This window comes from Nannospalax galili, unplaced genomic scaffold (assembly GCF_000622305.1).
Source record: "Nannospalax galili isolate Female #2095 unplaced genomic scaffold, S.galili_v1.0 scaffold242, whole genome shotgun sequence".
Lineage (NCBI taxonomy): Eukaryota > Metazoa > Chordata > Mammalia > Rodentia > Spalacidae > Nannospalax > Nannospalax galili.
Window position 1 is genome coordinate 901724 of NW_008348081.1, and position 6926 is coordinate 908649.

The window sequence follows — 6926 nt, forward strand, 5'->3', positions numbered from 1 at the left end:
AATAGAAACCAGTACAATCTGATTCACCACTAATGGCCAAGCAAAGTAAACTGCTATGGGGCTGTATGGCTGGGAAAGTTTCCTGTGGTTGAACAGGATTCTGAAAGATGTTTGAAGACATCAGATCTGAGCTGGATTCAAAGGGAGGTGTAGACTTTAAAACAGATGCATAGGAAGAAAGATCATTGTGTCACAGGAAAGAAGGTGTACTGTCAGATGGACAAGTCTAAGAATGGTATCCAGGCTCTGCTCATGTCTGGTGAGTTACTTGCCTTGTTCCATCCCAGTTTTCTCATCTGCAAGAGAGGATTATAAGATTTATTCCATTGGGTTTTTGTGGTGATTAAATAAAGTTTTTAAAGAAGAGCCTGACAGAATGCCCAGATGTTACCGGCACTTGGTAAACTGTGCACTAAGGAAGACAGCACCTCCCTACCCCCACCAACATGGTCAGGAAATTTTATACCTGTGTTAATGTAGGTTGCTCTGTTTCCAGTAATTTACTGGAAATTCACTAACTGAAAATCAGAATCAATTGATTAGTCAGACATGAGTTATTTAAACGATTATTAGGTTTGCTAGTCTCCATTTGTGTGCACATGTGCACATGCGCACACACACACACACAAACATACACACATAAATGAAATTAACATTTTTCAAGAGAAAGAGGGAATTCTGAGGTGAATAGGTCAGGAAGGTTAACAGCATGTCTGGTCCTTTTACAACATTTTTGTACAATTTCCTAGATAATGCAAAACAGAAGGCAAAATGCACTATGTTGAATGAGTATGCTTTTGGTGGGAGATGGACATTATTATTCTTCAGGGAAGAGAACTGTTGATCTGTGAATGGCCGTAGTTATCTAAATACATGAAGTGGATGACAGATGCGCTCCAAGCTGGCCAGGTAGAGGAAGGGAATGACAAGGAAGAGAATGTATTCTTCCTTAGTCCTCATTGACACAGGGAAGGAGCTTTGTCTTTTGCATGAAATAAGGATGCCATTGAAAATGTCTCCTAGGAAATGAAGAGATTTGGGACTTTGAACAGATCTAGGCAGACCAAGGCCCAAAGAGCAATGACTCACCTACCAGAAAGATTAGAAATGTGGTGTGGTGTCCAGAAATCTGGTTAGAGCTTCTGGATGTGAAAGTTTCTGTGTGTGTGTGTGTGTGTACATTAATGTCTACAAGAAATTATCCCAGGACTTAGAATTTTTAGTATTGAGATTAATATAATTAAAAGGTACAGTTTTATTTCCTCTTAAAAAGCAATTTATTCTAAGTAATATTGGTTCAAGTCAAGTTTATTAGTATTCTGCCCAGCTACTTCTGTTTAAAAGCACTACTAACTTAACACTGGGTATAAATTTTTAAAATTCTGAGCACCTCTTTTAAAGAATTGTTGTAGATAAGACATGAATTGGGAAAACTATATTAAACACAGTCTCTCTGGGAACTGTTCTAAGATTCTTTAATTATAATTATATCATTGACCCCTCTGACCAGAGACTAATGGAGTACTCCAAGAAGCACATGCTTAGTAGCCCTGGCCTTTGCAATTGCTGAGCTATCCACTGCAATGTTTAATGGAAGAATGTTCAATATGTGGTTAAGACCTACCTGTACTATGTTAAAACCGATTACATTCAGCATGGAGTTCGCTGGAATAGTTGACATTGTAAGCTTTATAACTTGGAGAGAAACACAATTTGTAAAGTGTTAAAAAAGGGATCAGGATAGTCTTGGTGGAAATCCTTTCAAAAGTTTGCTTTTAAATGTGAATCTCAATTTTATGACAGTATTGTGCCACACTTTATTTGAAGACAAGAATATTGTGGAATCCACACAAAATTATTTAATGAAAAGTAAGGACTATGTCATAAAATACTTTAGTTCTGTGATCAATGAAGGGTATTTTTATTGGCTGTCCAATGTTTGATTTTTTTTTTCCTTGAAACAGGGTCTTCCTGTAGCCCCAGCTGGCCTGGAACTCATTAGGTAAACAAGGTTGGCCTTGATCTCACAGAAATACACCTGCCTCTGCTTCCCAAGTGCTGGGATTAAAGGTGTGCACCACCACGCCTCACCAGTGTTTGATTTTTTAATGATGACACAATATTGACATACTGCATGGTTTATTTTTAGATTACAATACTGTTAAAGTACTTGCCCAGTTCTCCAAAAAAGAAAGCTAGTATTTTCTTTTTTCCTAGCTAAAATATGGGAACTTAAGTGAATTCTGTCAGATGAGTGGCTATATTTTCTCTATAAAGCATGCTGAACTCTTCTTAAGTTTTGTATTCATTTAAAATTAAACATGAATTGCCACATTAAATATATGCTTATTTTAGGAGGAAAAGGAACTGTTTTCACATGCATGAAAAGAAAAATATTGAGCTATTTCTTTTTTGCTAATGTGGGAAGGTGTGCAGACAGCAAGCAGGTTGTCATTATATTGATTAGTGCTTTCCCTTAACTTTCACTGACTCTCAGGTATACATTCTATGATTCTATTCTGGAATGAATTCATAGAATACAGTTATTTTATTTGAAAAGAACCTTAAGAACTTATCTTTATTACAAAGGCAAGCAGAAGGAAAAGGTAGATTTTAAAGTGGTATTTGATCAAACTTGTAGATTTCATATACTATTTTGAGGGATATACTTGGATACTTAAAGATTTTAAAACATTGGTCTTTAGGTTATACCTTGTGAAGGAGAGACTAAAAGCTTTCTGTGAAACAAGTTTATTTAACCTATAAATTTTGTTTTATCAGGATGCAAAGTACTATGAAAGAAAGAAAGGGGGGAGGCAGAAGTGCAGCATGATGCCTCATGCCTCTATTCCTAACACTTGGGAGGCTGAAGCAGGAGGATCATTAGTTCCACACCATCCAGGTCAGCCTGAGGTATAGTGAGTTCTAGGCTAGTGTGAGTTCTACGGCGAGACCCTGACTGATAAAGGGGGCTAGAAATTTGGCTCAGCCATTAAGACCACTTGCTGCTCTTAGAAAGGATCCAGCCTTAGCTCCCAGCACCCACATTGGGAGGCTCACAATCACCTCTAACACCAGGACCAATGTATTTGATGCGATCTTCTGGAAGCCATAGACACATGGCACATACAGACAGGCAGGTACACACACATACACATAAAAAATGGAAAAAAAACCCCACCAAAAACCAAAAACGAAAACAAAGAAAGCAAGATAGATAGATAGATGAGAGTCAGAGACAGAGACAGAGACAAAGACAGAGACAGAGACAGAGAGAGGATACATTAAATTATTTTTGGTAAAGTAAATAAGATACAGAAACTCAATATCTAGTGTTGGAAATGGGTTAGCACATAAGGTAAAGAATGCTCATGCAGAATAGAAACAATCTTATGATTTTAATCTATTTTTGAACATTAACATAGAGAGGATGGAGTGGCTGGAAAGTGTATCTCAATAGGTCAAACATACATTATCCAGCACAGATATTACAGAACTGTCTATGGAATCATTTTTGTATTGCATTGATTTATTAGTGGCGCTCTGTTACTATGGTTTCTGAGGTGTTACTGTTCAGAGCTCTTTGCTTTTGTCCTTCCTCAAACCTTGCCTTGTGACTGTTTCGTCTAGCAATACTTTTGATAGCATTCACGTACTATTTGGAATGAGGCTTGCCTCTGCCTCCTCATCTATGCAAATGAAGCTTTTTGATAGTCACATGTCCTTTTATTTGAACATGTGTGATGTATAAGCAGGAAAGTAAGAAGAGTCTGAGTTGCTGTCATATTCCTATAGGAAGTAAAGCTTACATTCATTTCTCATATACTGTTCCTGTATTAAAGTAAGGAAAATTAAAATAAGGAAAGAAAATCAAACCACTTTATTTCTTAGGTGTTTGCATGGTTATTAACATGCTATTACAAAACCTTAAAAAGAGCTTTTGTATTATAAACCATAAGGAACATAGGTTTGACATTTGACCATTATATAAAATGTCCAATACAGGGCTGGTGACATGGCTCTGTGGGTAAGCGTGCTTGCTTGCTGTAAACCCTGACAACTGAGCTTGATCCCCAGAACCCACCCTGTGAAAGGAGAGAATTGACTCCCACAAGTTGTCCTCTGACTTCCACATGTGTACCATGTTATTCGTGCACTCACACATATATATGCTACATATAAATAAATGAAATTTTTGAAAAGTCCAGTACAGACTCTTGTTGCCAAGTAATAGTGATGAAATTTCTCTCATTCATTCATTCATTCATTCATTCATTTTTGTAGCCCCCTGCTGGCCTGGAACTAACTATATAGACCTCCAACTCACAGAGATCTGCCTGCCTCTGCCTCCTGAGTGCTGGGATTAAAGGCGTGTACCACCATGCCTAGCTCTCTCAACCATTCTGATTCATTTAGAGGCAGTTCTAAGCATTTGCTTTTTTTTTCTTTTGGATGTTATATGGTGTTTATTGTGGTATAACATGAAGATTTTTTTATTGAGGTTTTTTTTTTGTATTTCATACAGAACATCCCAAACAATCTTATTCATCTTTATACCTGCATCTCAAATGGCACCTGCCATAGTCCACCCCCCCACTGGAGCCCATGTACTCTGTCCTCCCTGTTACTGTCCACTGTGTTGTCAGTGCCCCCAGCCATTCCCAGTGCAAATCCATCCACTGAGTCTAGTTATTCCGCTTTTTAAACTCTTGATTTTAAAATCCAGAATTCTCCATTTCCTTGCCATAGTTTATCCTCTTTTCGTTTTTAGCACGGAAGAATTTTTTTTCTAGCAATGAAATCAATTCCTTGTTTTTCTGTTCACATTTAAGGCTATAATTTTCTGGCTCATTATCATATGATTTTTGAATAGAAAGTATAAAACTATTTCCCTGGTTTAACTTTAATTAATAAAACTTATAGGCTGGAATTTCAATAATTTATGTTGTTTTTTAGGGGTAGAACCCAAGTAAGAATTCAGTGATTAATCCTTGCCTTCCACTTGATGAATCTCTCTGGAGATCAAAGGATAATTGTTAGCCACTTAGAAAACAGAATTGTAAAAACCCATATTGCTCTAAATTGTTCAGAAATCCTAGTGTCCTCTCAGACATTCAATTAGAGACCAGTGACAAGTTTAAAACACTAAGTGAAACAGGTTCTTATCATCTCTACTGACAATGATAAAATGTACATTTATAGATATTCTGTGTGGGGTTACTTTGTCCAAAATATTACAATGTGACTGTTATGATAGTTTTATAACATATTTATATCATTATAACTATTTTTCTGAGAACAAAGTGTACATTTGATCTAATGAAAATGGATGAATAAATCTGATGGTTGATACATATGCATTCCAAGCATCTCAAAGAGCACTCCAGTCCTTTGCAGCTTAAATGGTTTAACTAATCCAAAATAATGAAATGTCTGCCATTCTAGTTATAACATTAGCTACTGAGAAAAAGCTGGGTCTGTTTTGTTGAAAATGATTTCCCTCTCCTAGGACAATATTCCAGCTTCAGTGCCTATTTATTGGCTAAGAAATACTGAACAGAGTAAAAGTATGCTGAAATCTTTTCAGCATCTGCTAGGCACGTGACGGAGAGCTTAGAGGTGGGAACTGCACATAAATGCTCTCATGTTCACAGATTTACTTAGACTTTATTAAAAGACTGGCCTTTTGGTGGTTTCTACAGTAGGAAGTCCATGTAACTGCTAATAAATATTATTAATTCTAAGATTAATTCTTTCCATAGTGCATTGTTCTGCAGAATCATTTTCTAGTCTGTTACTGACACTGCTGTGTCTCCACTGGACTTTGATTTAATATATTCTCTCTAGTCGATATGGAGAAATTATAAAATATGTTTATGAAAATTAAACTACTTAGAACTGAATGTTCAAGCAAATGCTGTAAACCATGCAAAAACTTTATTTGTTCATTTATTTAAAATTTTAGTTACATTTTTAACCTATTTTGTGGGGGTATATTTATTTTTCTGTGCCATGGCTCTTGTGTGGAGGTCAGAGGATAACCTGCAGGAGTTGGTTCTTTCCTTATACCATGTGGATCTTAAGGATCAAATTTGGGTCATCAGACTTGGAAGCAAGTACCTCTACCCACTGAACCATTTCACTGGCCTAATAAGCATGCTCTTAAGTAAGTATAAATCATTTAAAAATTTAAGTTCATGTTGATATATTGGAAATGTCTCAAGGTTTGAAAATTAGTGATGGTGATTAGCCTGTGTCAAATTACATTACTATTAATTAACAAGATTAAAATCCTTATGAGAATTAAATGATTTTAAAGGATTAAAATATCTCCAAAACATTTTTAGTAATGACTGCTCATTAATATAAGTGTAGAAGAGTTTTGACTTAACACCTGAAGAAAACGTGACAGAAAGATTCTATAGTCAACCAACAAAAACTCACTATGACTATAAAATATTTGTACAAGATCTCAGAATTTATGAAGTATGTTTTCATGGTTCTTCACCTCAGATAATCCTCAAAAACACATAAGCTGTTTAGAACCATCTTTATTTTACACAAGAAAAAAGTGAGAAACACACACATTCGTAGTTACCTATGACTTGTCTTGCCACAGAGTCTGCGGCCTTCTTTCTCAAAGAAAGTCAATACACTGACTTCATGTCCACACAGACACATAGACCAGGACGATTCTGTTTCCTAAATAGAAGGATATAGAACTTAAGTAACATAAAGCAGTACTAAGTATCGCAAGACAGAAATTGAAAAGAACAGAGAAACACAAGCTGAGTCAAACTGCTGTTTAGATTCTCAAAGCTTTTTGAAAATGCTTCTTTCAACTTAACTTGTTTTTCAGTCATCTGAGGAACTTAGATATGAATCACAGAATTTTAATAGTATACATATATAAATAATTGCAGGAG